This window comes from Moschus berezovskii, chromosome X, assembly GCF_049115385.1.
Source record: "Moschus berezovskii isolate FMDL1 chromosome X, NW_MosBer_1.0, whole genome shotgun sequence".
Classification (NCBI taxonomy): domain Eukaryota; kingdom Metazoa; phylum Chordata; class Mammalia; order Artiodactyla; family Moschidae; genus Moschus; species Moschus berezovskii.
In genome coordinates, this window is record NC_142488.1 from 127,903,510 (window position 1) to 127,918,649 (window position 15,140).

The window sequence follows — 15,140 nt, forward strand, 5'->3', positions numbered from 1 at the left end:
ACAGAGACAAGAGAGAAACTAGTGATAATATGGAAAATGGACTCATAAATCATTCTTTTTTTAATTTGCAATTAAACCATACCTCTGATAATTTTGAGAACAAATAATTTGATTTGGGTTTTGATAAACTTTTCAAAGTTAGTCATATTTGCCTCTGTTTTTTTCAGGTGGATTGTTTGGAGTATTTAAAGTCCTCCAGGGGAAAACAACAAAAAACTAGGTAAAAGCCTTGCATCTTCATTATCAAATCACTTAATTTATTTTTCAAATATCCATAGATATGAAGTAGTCCACAAACAATCAGCCTTTATCCAGACACAGTGAAGACAAAGAAAATGTTGTTTTCCAGAGAAGGTAAAATGGAAGGTTGCAAAGGACAAGACATTATGTTTCACTAATTATAATTTTTGGATAAAATGAATCATGAAATCATCATATATGTATTACTTAGCACTAGGTTATCAATCTGGAGAGGGCAATGGCGATCCACTCCAGTACTCTTGCCTGGAAAATCCCAAGGACTGTGCCTGGTAGGCTGCAGTCCGTGGGGTCGCTAAGAGTCGGACTTGACTGAGTGACTTCACTTTCACTTTTCATTTTCATGCATTGGAGAAGGAAATGGCAACCCACTCCTGTGTTCTTGCCTGGAGAATCCCAGGGACGGGGGTGCCTGGTGGGCTGCCGTCTATGGGGTTGCACAGAGTCGGACAGGACTGAAGAGACGCACAAGCAGCAGGAGGTTGTCAATCACTGTGTATTTTTAAATTATAAAAATGCTTCATTGTAAACACAAGGAACACAGATATCTCCCTTTTACATTTGAAATATGTGTAAATGAAAAGGTGATATAAAAATATCTAGGACAATTTTGATTAAAGAAAACCACAAACATCCATAATCCCTGTGACCTATGAGTAATATTTTAATTTTTGTCTATTATTTTTGAAAATTTTTTATTCATATGCACCAGTTTCTAGATCATTGCAATCATTATGTATCTATTGTTTTATAGTTTGAAATTTTCACTTGGTATTCTGTGTTAAATATACATGCTACCATGTTTCCATAGTCTTCAAAATGATCCTATTAATAATTGTGTAACCTCCCGGTGAGTAAATGTATCCTTCTTTATTAAGTCATTCTCCCATTGTGGTGAGTGGTAGGTAATGTGAGCTCTCAGAATGGTGTGTCCCCTTCTCCTGTGGAAGGAAGAGAGGAGGGTGGGGTAGGAAAAATTAAACATAGTGAGAAAATTATTATATTATGATTCAAATTGATTTCTCCCTATTATAAAAGTAATACATGCTAATTATGGAAAAAGTAAGAAATCCCAGTGTATATTAATAGGAAAATAAAAATCACCTATAATGTGGCTGCCTGGTGGTCATCCTAACTCGAACAGAAAGAATGGCCAAGTCTTGATTATTCAGGAGTGGCTACATTTCAGACCATGACTTTTTCAATAAGCCACAGAAGGGAACAAAAACTAATCTTGTCATTTTTTAGACATATTTCATTTATACCCCAAACAGTGACTCCCACCCTCAACTCCTGGTGTTTGGGATAGGGTTTGAATATTTTCAGAAATTACAACTACTCCCAAAGCATGAATATTTATTAACCATTAAGATGAATCAAAAAGGAAAATAGAAAGCTGTAATAATTCTTGGGAGAGAGGGGCATTAATTCTGAAAAACACTAATTTTTTTAAAAAAGGTTAAAACTACTGGATTTATATTTGGAATTGGAATAAGAGTTGCACTTCCTAAAGGAACTTCATTGAAGGAAACAATCCTCTTTTATTTAAAAAAATTTTTTTTTAATTGAAGTATAACTAATTTTAAATGTGATGGTTTCAGGTGTACAGCAAAGTAATTCAGTTAAATATATATATTTAATATATATAATGCATATATACTCTTTTTTCAGATTCTTTTTCCATATAGCTTATTATATAATATTGAGTAGAGTTCCTTGTGGTGTACAGTAGAACTTCGTTGTTTATCTGTTTATATGCAGTAGTATGTATATGTTATTCTCAAATTCCTAACTTATCCTTCCCTCCCTCCAAATGTCCACTAGCCCCTTTATATAAATAAAGTAACCATAACTTTATTTTCTATGTCTGTGAGTCTGTTTTATAAAAATGTTCATTTGTATCATCTTTTATAGATTTCACACGAGTGATGTCATATATTTGTCTCTCTCTCTGACTTACCTCATTTAGTATGATAAACTCTATGTCCATCCATGTTGCTGCTGCTGCTGCTAAGTCACTTCAGTCGTGTCCGACTCTGTGCGACCCCATAGATGGTAGCCCACCAGGCTCCGCCGTCTCTGGGATTCTCCAGGCAAGAACACTGGAGTGGGCTGCCATTTCCTTCTCCAATGCATGAAAGTGAAAAGTGAAAGTGAAGTTGCTCAGTCGTGTCCGACTCTTCGCGACCCCATGGACTACAGCCTACCAGGCTCCTCCACCCATGGGATTTTCCAGGCAAGAGTACTGGAGTGGGTTGCCATTGCCTTCTCCCATCCATGTTGCTAGAAATGGCATTATTTAATTCTTTTTATATGGCTGAATAATACTCCATTGTATATACGTATGCCATGTCATTTTTTTATACATTCCTCTGTCAATGGACAGTTATGTTGTTTCCATGTCTTGGCTATTGCAAATAGTGCTGCAATGAACATTGGAGTGCATGTATATTTTCAAATTATGATTTTCTCTGAGTATATACCAAGGAGTGGGATTGCAGGATCCTAAGGTAGCTCTATGTTTAGTTTTTTAAGGAGCCCCCATACTGTTCTCCATAGTGGCTATACCAATTCTCATTCCTACCAAAATTGTAGGAGGGTTCCCTTTTCTCCACACCCTCTCCTAATGATGACCATTCTGACTGGTGTGAGGTGATACCTCATTGTAGTTTTAATTTGTGTTTCTCTAATAATTAGCAATGTTGAGTATCTTTTCATGTGCCTGTTGTCCACCTGTACGTCTTTGGAGAAAGGTTTATTTAGAGCTTCTGCCCATTTTTTGATTGGAGGACAACCCTCTTTAAATGGCTGAGTTGCATATACCTTATGAGCAAAACTTACCTTTCAACTTTTCAGAGCAAGTCTCTCCTTGAGGCTGGGCAGAGAATTCTTATGAACTACTGGCATGTGAGTGGAGCAGTTCTTCACTGTAAGCTGCTTACTGCAAGGCATTTAGCACTGGCTTCTGTTTATTAAGGGTCTTCCCTGGTGGCTCAGAGGTTAAAGCGTCTGCCTGCAATGTGGGAGACCTGGGTTCAATCCCTGGGTCGGGAAGATTGCCTGGAGAAGGAAATGGGAACCCACTCCAGTATTCTTGCCTGGAGAATCCCATGGACGGAGGAGCCTGGTGGACTATAGTCCCTGGGGTCGCAAAGAGTTGGACACGACTGAGCGACTTCACTCACTCTGTTTATTAAAGCTGGAAGTGTCCCTTGTTCTGACAAAAATGCTCTCTCTCCATTTCTACAGGTCCCTTCAGGATTGGTGGGGTCAACTTTGACTGTAGGCTACAGCTTTGGTTTTTAAAATACTAGGCAAGGTACACGTATTTTGATGGGCAGCTGTAAACTGAGCAAGTTCTAATCTTTCCAACAAATAATCTTGTCTACAGTAAAGAGATCATAGCAAACCACAATCTGATTATGAGCTAAAAATCTAGCATAGATTGGAAAGTGTGCAGAGCAAAAACAGATAAATCCATCACTGTGTGAATGGAGTAGAGATTTGAAGCTTATTTTATTTAGTGCTGGAAAGACCAGAAAGTCCTTCCAACTGTTATTTGTTTCAATTTGGTATGCATCCCTGTAAATTAAAGACGTTTATTATCTCAATTTTATGGATAGGAAACCGAGCCTCAGAAATCCCAAGATCATATAGGCAGGAAGAGACAAAGCTGGGACTAGAACCCAGGTCTTCAAATTTCTAGACTGTGCCTGATTTATCACATGACTCTTCATCATACTGGTTCTGGGAAATATGGAGAGAGGGCAGTGGATTGGGCACAATTGCTTCATAAAAGCTATAATATATGGCCAGGAGGATGAGGACTGTTAAGCCAAGACAAGAACAACTTAGGGAGTAAATTCTTTAGGAGATTTAGCAAAGAGAAGTGAATGTTAAGTGAATCTTTCTCATTTTGACTAATGGGGTACTCAATAGTAATGAAACAGAACTGCAAAAACAAAACAAAGCGAAAATAATACATACGGCCAAGTTTGATATTCACAAAGTAGTTCTGGACAGGGAAGAATGTTCAACACTGGGTAAGGTATCAGAAGAAATTGGGGAAACTTCTTTAGGTTTCTTCCTTAGGTTTCTTACTGAAGCCCAGTTGGATGTGTGTAGCTCATGATCCATGTCTCCCATCAGTGAGAGAGGTGTCTGTTGAGGTTTTCAGCATCTCTCCCAGGACTGCAGCATATGGGAAGTATGAGTCTCACCTACTGAATTTGACTTCTCTTTCCAGCTCTGTGATGAGTAAAGAGCCTGCAAATGGCAGTGTGCTGCTGCAGCCCTAGCTCAACACTGGAGTCCAGGATGCGAATAGATCTGTGGGGCTGCCATGACACCCTTGGTGGTGGTAAAGAAGGACTTCTAGGCACCTCCACAGAAGTTGGCCTGGGAAGGGAGAAAGTGACCCTTTCTCCTGTATTCTCCCCTCCCATCTCACTGTGAGGGAAACTCAACTTGAAAGTGCTGGAAGCTCAGTTTTTTCATTGTATACCTACCAAGAGAGGCTTCGCCTCAAAATGATGGGAAGAAGCTCATATCCTATGAATTGCTGTAACCGTGGAGCCAGGTGGAACATTCTTTCCTCTTGCCTCATTATGTAAATCTTAACCTGCAAAGTGGTGTGTGCATTCTTCTACTGTGAGGCATTAGAAGCTTTGATCAGTTTCTCAAAGAAGTCTGAGACTCAAAAAATTTATTTTCAAAAGCACTTAAAGGTTTGTATAGCTAACACTAAAGAAAAGTAAATAAGAAGTGAGAAAAATAGCAAACACAGGGAAACTACAAAATGGCAGAAATCTCTGGAAGTCCCCACACCTGCCCTTGCCTTTCTTACAGGATAACCAGAAAACCTTAAGCTTCTGTCTGTTCATGTGCCTTCCCTAGCTGTCCACATTTCTCTAGCAAATTTAGCCTGTCATGTTTAAATTTCATATTTTTATTTCAAGTTTTGCTGGGGGGTTTCAATATTTTTGCACAAACTTACTCATTAGGTTCTGAAAATGCTATTTGTAATTATGAAGCATTTCAAACATTCAAACTATATATAATATACCAGACACTTATGTACTTCCCAGGACAAAATAGACATTAATATTTAAAGACTACGACATTTTGTAAAGACACAGAATGGCATAAATACATATTTCCCATTCTTATAACCACCAATCAGGAAATTGGTGAGCATCATTCTCATGTATGTTTCCTGTTATATGCATGTGTCTCCACAAAACAGTATTGCTCCAAACTGTTTTCCACAGTGGCCGCACCAATTTACATTCCCACCAACAGTGTGTAAGGGAGAATAGAAAATCTTTTTTTTTTTTTTTTAAAAGAGGGATAAAAATGTTTTAATTGTTGAGATACACTGGTAAATTGAATGATTTACATTGCAGTACTAAATAGATACACAAGGATAATCACCAAACACTAACCGTCAATGACAAGTCCTTGAAAGTAGTGTAGAATTAATGTGATGAGATGCTCTGATCACACACAGGTAGAACAGGAGACTTGATAGCTGTGAAGTATTTGTAGTTATGCTTATGGATTAATATATAAAAGAAAACAGGAAGTTAATCAAAATGTACACACGGCATGCAAACCTCAGCAGCTGAAGTATTGCCGTGTAATATGTTGTTCCCAATAAATAAACTCCTCTGACATTTAAATAAAGCTGAAAGCCAAATAGAAAAAAGGGAGAGACAGTAATATGGGCTTCCCTGATAACTCAGCTGGTAAAGAATCCACCTGCAATGCAGGAGACCCTGGTTCAATTCCTAGGTGGGAAGATCTGCTAGAGAAGGGATAGGCTACCCACTCTGTTATTGTTGGGCTTTCCCGTGACTCAGCTGATGGGGTCGCAAAGTGTCAGACATGACTGAGCGACTTTCACTTTCAAGAATCAGTTTAACAATCTTACAGCTGAAAATTAACATGAAGTAGAAATAGTGAAAGATAACAGACAGATATATTCCGTTCCGTTCCGTTCCGTTCCGTCGCTCAGTCGTGTCCGACTCTTTGCGACCCCGTGGACTGTAGCCCACCAGGCTTCTCCGTCCATGGGATTCTCCAGGCAAGAATACTGGAGTGGGTTACCGTTTCCTTCTCCAGGGGATCTTCCCGACTTTGGGTAATTCATTAATAGTGTCTTATTATTTTAAATTATATTAAATTATAAATTATTTAAATTTTATTATTTTAAGTTATAAGTAGACAAAGAATTTTGTTATATAAAAACTATCAAAAAAGTATCAGTGAAAAGACATGATCTTCATGAGCTGTGGGGATGGTCAGGTGAGAACCCAGGTGGGGCACAGAATCCGGCTGAGCAAGAACACTTCATAAGCTTGTCTTCCACAGAAAGTTCCATATATGAGTGTGTTGTTTAGCCAATTCCTTTCTAGAACCACAACGTTCAATATGTACCCATGGTTTTAACTATAAGAATTTGCGGGAGAGGGGGTGGTGACTGTTTAGAATTTTGTTGGAAATGTCTGTTCTCATTACAAAATCCCACGAAGGAAAAATTCCATCCAGATTTTCATGAGCAGGCTCTCAATGAAAATCAGTCATGACATTATTTTCTTTTATTTTTTTCACACAGTCTTTGTTTGATTGGACACCATATTGACAGCTTCAGATGGCAGACCAACATATACCTATCATAGTTTCTCCTCTTGCCCTCTTCTGTATCGATTCTTCTGTTACATCTTTAGCTGCTCCCGCAGGGCCTTGGCCCTTGCCCACACTGGTGGCAGTTGAGTTCCGGCAGCCACCAGAAAGTATCATGAAGATTTTACTGCTGCTTGTGCTGTCTCTTTAACACCCATGAAGCTGGTGACTCAGCAGGAGAATGGAATTTCTCAGTCATTATTGTTTCAAGTATTTCTTCTGTTTCTTTCTTTTTTTCTGTGTATATTACATCTTTTCTTGTATATCTTGTTGTCCCACAGTCCTTGTGTATCTTGTTCCTTTTTTTAATTTTCAGTGTTTGTCCTGTTTGCTTTTTGGTTTTGGAGGTTTCTACCAAGATACCCTCAAGCTCAGAGTCTTTCCTTGGCTGTGTCCAGTCTATGAATAAACACATCAGAGGCACTCCATTTCCTCTAGTGTTTTTGATTCCTTGAATTTCTTCTTGGTTCTCTCTCTTTTTTTAAATATATATATTTTATTGAAGTATAGTTAACTTACAATGTTTCAGAAACACAGCTAGGTGATTCAGTTCCTTGGTTCTCTCTTATGATTTCTATCTCTCTGCTTGCATTCTCTACCTATTCTTGCATGCTGTCTACATTATCCATTGGTGCTCTTAGAATGCTAATCATGTACTTAGTCACTCAGTTGTGTCTGGCTCTTTGTGACCCCATGGACTGTAGTCTGCCAGGCTCCTCTGTCCATGAGGATTCTCCAGGCAATACTGGAGTGCGTTTCCATGCCTTCCTCCTGGGGATCTTCCCAACCCAGGGATCAAATCCAGGTCTCCTACATTGCAGGTAGATTCTTTACCATCTGAGCCACCAGGGAAGCCTGTTTTAAATTCTTGGTCTGATAATTCCAGCATCCCTGCTGTGTTAGGTTCTTGTGCTTCCTTTGTTTCTTCAAATTGTGTTTTCTGCCTTTTGGTGTGCCTTGTGATTTTTTTCTTGATTGTCAGGCATTATTTACTGGGTAAAAAGAACTGATATAAACAGACCTTTGGTAATGTGGTGCTGAGGTATGGGGGGAAAGGAGAACCATTCTTTTGTCCTATGATTAGGCCTCAGACTTTCAGTGAGTCTATGCCTCTGGACTGTAAATTTCACAAGCTATTCTCATACTTTTTCTCCCATCTTAGGTGGAACAGAATGGCTAGAGTGGGCTAGAGTTGGATATTTCCCTTCTCCCACCTGGAAGACTAGAGCCAGCTAGAATGTCTCTTCCCCAGGTCAGTTAGGCTCTGATAATAGCCCACCAGATTAGGCTTTCATTATCTAGCTTCTTTTGACAACAGGCCTTATTAAGAATAGATTACTGTGAAAACAACTCGAATGTCCATTGAATGATGAATGGATAAATGAAATGTCTATTCTATGGAGTATTATACAGAAATAAAAAGTTATGAAGTACTGATTCATACTACAATATGGACAATTATACTAAGTGAAAGAATGCTGTCATAGGAGGTCACAGATTGAATAAATCCAATAATAAAAACTGTCCAGAATAAGCAAATTCACAGAAACAGAAAGGAGATTAATGTTAGTCTATTCCTAGGGAATTGCAGGGGGAAATGGGGAGTGATTGTTCATTAGTACTGTGTTTCATTTTAGGGTGATGAATATTTTCTAGAATTGATTGAATTTGATTGCACAACTTTATGAATATTCAGCAAAACATTAGATTATAAACTTTAAATATGTGAATTATATGGTATATGAACTATATCTCAATAAAACTGTTTCCAAAAGTGCAAAATATAAATTGTGAATTTTGGGGATTACTTTGTGACCAGCGTTTCGAGCTGTGGTGAAACCAGACCACTGATGCAATTTGGCCAATTGTATGGATTTCCCTGATGGCTCAGTTTGTAAAGAAGGTTTCTGCAATGTGGGAGACCTGGATTTGATCCCTGGGTCGGGAAGATCTGCTGGAGAGGGGATGGCTACCCACTCCAGTATTCTTGCCTGGAGAGTCCCATGGACAGAGGAGCCTCGCAGACTACAGTCCATGGTGTCACAAAGAGTCAGACACTAATGAGCAGCTAACACTTTCACTTTTAACTTTACTTCTTGGCCTTTAAATTAGTTTAGGCATATAAAAGAGTTGGAGAAATACTGGATTTGGTGACCACTCCAGAATTTTTATGTAGAAGAGCCTCTGGGAAGGGATCTTATTGGAAGGGGCTAGGACATTGATTTTGAGGCAATGTTTACATAGCATGCACATTTTTTCATAGATTTTCTTTTTCTTGTGGTGGCACTGAAGGGATGCTGGCTTTTAGAGATTATAGGAAGGAGATTAGACCTCTCTCTGCTCCCAGCTGCTGTTTGGTTTCACCATCACCTGACTTCTAAGCTGGGAGTTGGAATGTAAACTTTGGCTAGTTCGCCACTATATCTCTTGTACTTGCCATGTTAACAGGTTCACAATAAATGCTTATTGAATGAATAAATGATGCTATCATTTCTTAGAAGTGATATGAAATGAATGATGGAGTTGTGGGGGCTCCAGTAAATTGTTCATCCTATGTTTGAAAAAAATTGAGCAAAAAAATGAAGCGACAGTTAAAGACTCTAATGTCAACTTTATTACTGTTAACTAATGGCTGTTAGAGGACATGGCTTGTATCTGAAGGCATATAGAACTATGAACCACATGTCGAACTATGCTGAACCACAGAACTAGATATACTTACTGTGCTAGATTGTTGTAGTTATGGCCCCAATTTGTTCATACCTTCCTAGGCTGTCCCTTCTTGCACTTACTCCGGGCTCAACTATGTGACTTCCTTTGGTCAATAGAACATTAGAAAATATGATGCAGGCAGATACTTAGAAAAAATTATTGCATATTGAAGCTTTCCCCTTGTACTTCTGGGAAACCTATCAACATGACACAATCTTGTGTTAGACTCCTGAAGGGTGAGAGTGGACAGAGGCCCCAGCTGTACCAGTTATCTCAGTTGTAGCAGATGAGACCCACACTTGTGAGTGAAGATATAGTAGACCAGTTAGCCCAAACTGAGCCAACCTAGGTCAGAAGATCCTGTCCAGCTAACCAATAGACTCATGAAGAGTAATCTTTATGGTTTTAAGTACTATTGTGGGTTGAACTGTATTTCCTAAAAAGACATATTGAAGTCCAAACTCCTGGTGACCTTATTTGGAAGTAAGTTATTGCAAATATAATTAAGATATAAGATATAATGAGGTCATACTGGACTAGGATGGGCCTTAGTACAATATGACTGGTGTCTTTATAAGTATAGGAGAAGAAACACAGATATAGACACAAAGGAAGAATACCGTGTGACTATGGAGACAGAGATCAGAGTGATGTTTCTACAAGACAAAGAATGCTAAGTATTGCTGACTGTCACCAGAAGATAGGCTTGTGACAGATTCTCCGCTAGAGCCTTCAAGACAATGTGGCCTTGCTGACATTTGATTTTAGACTTCTAACCACCAGGCCTGTGAGAGGAAAAATTTCTGTTGTTTTAAGCTACTCAGTTTGTGATACTGTATTACAACAGCCCTAGGAAACTAGTATAGCCACTAAATTTGGGGTTAGTTTGTTACATGGTAAAAGTTAACAGATATACTTACCTGATCATTTATGGCTGCAAAGGACCAGATCCAATGTTCCTGCCCAGAGAAAATTTACAATATGAAAGAGCATTCTGTTAGAAAGTTTGGTCTAAAAAAGAAAGAAGAGGCTTCTGCGCCTAGCATAACTTATTTATTCTCCCCAGATTCATTAAAGAGATGTCACTCCATCTATCCTGTATTTTGGTTTGTGAAGAGATGGAAGAGTTTAGGAATGACACACTAAGTGAACCTCTGAAAGGAAACATCAGGAACTGGGAAGAAACATCCCCTTTAGCAGTTATCTTACAATGAACAGATGAAAAACTAGATTTGGTACTTTCAAAACTTATAAAGAAAACTAAGATTTATATAGGAAAATTGTGATAATGGGTGAATATCATACTTACAGCTTGATATATGATGTTCTACTCAAAATGGCTACAACATTTTACTTTTCTGTCAGCTAGTCTGGATACACCAAATCCGAGGTCATGAATATTACCCTTATGTTTTTCCTGAGAGACTTGCTTTTAGGTATCTAATTCAGTTTGAGTTAATTTTTGTACGTGGTGTGAGGTGGGAGCCGACTTGATTCTTTTGCATTCATCATCCAGAGGGGGGAAAACCCACATAGAGTTCATCATTTGGGTTCTGGTAGAACACTAAAGTAATTATTTCCTATAATTCCTGAATATGTTTTAAAATGGCTGAGGACACATAATATTCTCAATAAAATTCACCTGTTACGCCAAATCCCCAAATAAACGGTTGCTATTGAAAGTGACCTGAGAGTGTGGGAGTCTTAACCAGTCATTTATACAAATTTGTAATAAAAACAATAGAATTCTATAACTTTTGTGCAAGTTGGAAATGAATTTGCATCTTGATAGATCTCACTGTATGGTTGACTGAGTTATGTAACCTGCTGGAAGATGATTTTTTAAACCTCATGATTAGGGTAGGTCATAGGTCACATCCCCTTTATTTACTACTAGGGGTTCTATGTGGGATCTCCCAGACAAACAGACTCTGTGAGTAGAAGATTAAGGATTTCTGTGGAGATAAATAAATGTCATAATTAATCCAACGGACCTTTCATGGATATTTACTATATTTAAATCACTGTGCTGGATTCAGGGACATGCAAAGACAGTGGGAAATTATTTTTATATTCAAGGAGCTGGTATCCTGATTCAAAATATGAAACGTGTTTATAATACTATGCATATGTGCATGCTCAGTTGCTTCAGTCATGTCTGACTCTTTGTGACCCCATGGACAGAGCCCGCCAGGCTTCTCTGTCCATGGGATTATCCTGGCAAGATTACGGGAGTGGGTTGTCATTTCCTCGTTCAGAAGATCTTCCCAACTCAGGGATTGAACTCACGTCTCCCGAAGTTTCTGTATTGCAGGCAAATTCTTTACCACTGAGTCACCAGAAAAGCCCATAAACTACTATAGCACTAAGTTAAAAGGAGTTAAGTGATGTAGGAGAGTTACAAAAAAATTGAAGCCATCTATGTATGTTCAATGCTGATTGCAGCCATGAAATTAAAAGACGCTTACTCCTTGGAAGGAAAGTTATGACCAATCTAGATAGTATATTAAAAAGCAGAGACATTACTTTGCCAACCAAGGTCCGTCTAGTCAAGGCTATGGTTTTTCCCGTGGTCATGTATGGATGTGAGAGTTGGACTATGAAGAAGGCTGATCGCCGAAGAATTGATGCTTTTGAACTGTGGTGTTGGAGAAGACTCTTGAGAGTCCCTTGGACTGCAAGGAGATCCAACCAGTCCATTCTAGAGGAGATCAATCCTGGGTGTTCATTGGAGGGACTGATGCTAAAGCTGAAACTGCAATACTTTGGCCACCTCATGCGATGAGTTGATTCACTGGAAAAGACTCTGATGCTGGGAGGGATTGGGGGCAGGAGGAGAAGGGGATGACAGAGAATGAGATGGTTGGATGGCATCACCCACTCTGTGGACATGAGTTTGGGTGAACTCTGGGAGTTGGTGATGGACAGGGAGGCCTGGTGTGCTGTGATTGATGGGGTCGCGGAGAGTCGGACACGACTGAGCGATTGAACTGAACTGAACTGACAATATGAGTACGTTACATCCATATTTTCTCTGAAAAATTCAAATTAACACCTATTTTACCTGTATGATAGTGCTCCTTTCTCTTCAGAAAATGTCACTGTTGGTACAATAAGTATATAGTCACTCATAAAAATTGATGAAAAGACAAATGAATTAGAATGTTGAACAACCACAATATGATTTCCTGGTGAAATAAATAAAGTAGCAACAAAATGCAATTGTACAATTATTTTTTTTTTGCATTTCTATACACTAACAATGACCAATTCCAAAAGGAAATTAAGAAAAAAATTTCATTTATAATAGTATCAAAAAGCATAAAATTCTGAGGAATAAATTTAACCAAAGAGAAGACTTGTACACTGAAAACTACAAAACATTGCTGAAAATAACTCAAGAAGACCAAAACAAAGGGAAAGATACTTTGTATTCTTAGACCAGAAGACATTATTAGGATGACAGTTCAGTTCAGTTCAATTCAGTCGCTCAGTCGTGTCCGACTCTCCGCGACCCCATGAATCACAGCACGCCAGGCCTCCCTGTCCATCACCAACTCCCGGAGTTCACGCAAACTCACGTCCATCGAGTCGGTGATGCCATCCAGCCATCTCATTCTCCGTCGTCCCCTTCTCCTCCCGCCCCCAACCTTTCCCAGCATCAGAGTCTTTTCCAGTGAGTCAACTCGTTGCGTGAGGTGGCCAAAGTATTGCAGCTTCAGCTTCAGCATCAGTCCCTCCAATGAATATCCAGGATTGATCTCCTCTAGAATGGACTGGTTGGATCTCCTTGCAGTCCAAGGGACTCTCAAGAGTCTTCTCCAACACCACAGTTCAAAAGCATCGATTCTTCGGCGATCAGCTTTCTTCACAGTCCAACTCTCACATCCATACATGACCACGGGAAAAACCATAGCCTTGACTAGACGGACCTTTGTTGGCAAAGTAATGTCTCTGCTTTTTAATATACTATCAAGGTTGGTCATAACTTTCCTTCAAAGGAGCAAGCGCCTTTTAATTTCATGGCTGCAATCAGCATCTACAGTGATTTTGGAGCCCAAAAAAATAGTCTGACACTGTTTCCACTGTTTTTCCATCTATTTCCCATGAAGTGATGGGACCAGATGCCATGATCTTTGTTTTCTGACTGTTGAGCTTCAAGCCAACATTTTCACTCTCCTCTTTCACTTTCATCAAGAGGCTTTTGAGTTCCTCTTCACTTTCTGCCATAAGGGTAGTGTCATCTGCATATCTGAGGTTATTGATGTTTCTCCCAGCAATCTTGATTCGAGCTTGTGCTTCTTCCAGCCCAGCGTTCCTCATGATGTACTCTGCATATAAGTTAAATAAGCAAGGTGACAATATACAACCTTGACGTACACCTTTTCCTATTTGGAACCAGTCTGTTGTTCCATGTCCAGTTCTGACTGTTGCTTCCTGACCTGCATACAGGTTTCTCAAGAGGCAGGTCAGGTGGTCTGGGATTCCCATCTCTTTCAGAATGTTCCACAGTTTATTGTGATCCACACAGTCAAAGGCTTTGGCATAGTCAATGAAGCAGAAATAGATGTTTTTCTGAAACTCTCTTGCTTTCTCCATGATCCAGCGGATGTTGGCAATTTGATCTCTGGTGCCTCTGCCTTTTCTAAAACCTGCTTGAACATCTGGGAGTTCACGGTTTACATACTGCTGAAGCCTGGCTTGGAGAATTTTGAGCATGACTTTACTAGCGTGTGAGATGAGTGCAATTGTGCGGTAGTTTGAGCATTCTTTGGTATTGCCGACAGTACTACCCAATATGATCTACAGATTGCATATAATCCCTACCAAAATTCCAATAGTTTTTTGCGGAAAAAAAAATCCTAAAATTCTTATGGATTTTCAAGGGACCCTGAATAGCCAGGGTCAAAGGAAAAAAACTGGAAAACTAGTACTTTTTTATTTAAACCTTCCTACAAAGCAATAGCAAGCAAAACAGTGTGGAACTGGCATAAGGACAGATATATAGACTGGTGGACTAGAATAGAGAGACCAGAAATTAGCCCTCACCTCATATGGTCAATAGAATTTTGACAAGGTTGCCAAGGCCTTCAATGGGAAAAGGACAGTCTTTTCAACAAATGGTGCTGGGAAAACTGGATAGCCACATGCAAAAGAATTTGGACCCTTACCTTACACCATATACAAAAATTAACTCAAAGTGGATCAAAGACCTAAATATAAGAGCTAACACTATAAAACACTTAGAAGAAAACTTAGGGTGTAATTCTTCATGTATTTGGATTTGATGATGGATTCTTAATTATGACACCAAAAGCATGAGCAACAGAAAAAAACTTAGATGAATTGGACCTCAGCAAAATTGAGATCTATTGTTTATCAAAGAACATTATTGACACAGTGAATACATAACCCTCAAAACAGGAGAAACCATTTGCAAATCATATATCTGATAAGGGAGATGAAAACAACAACAAAAATAAATG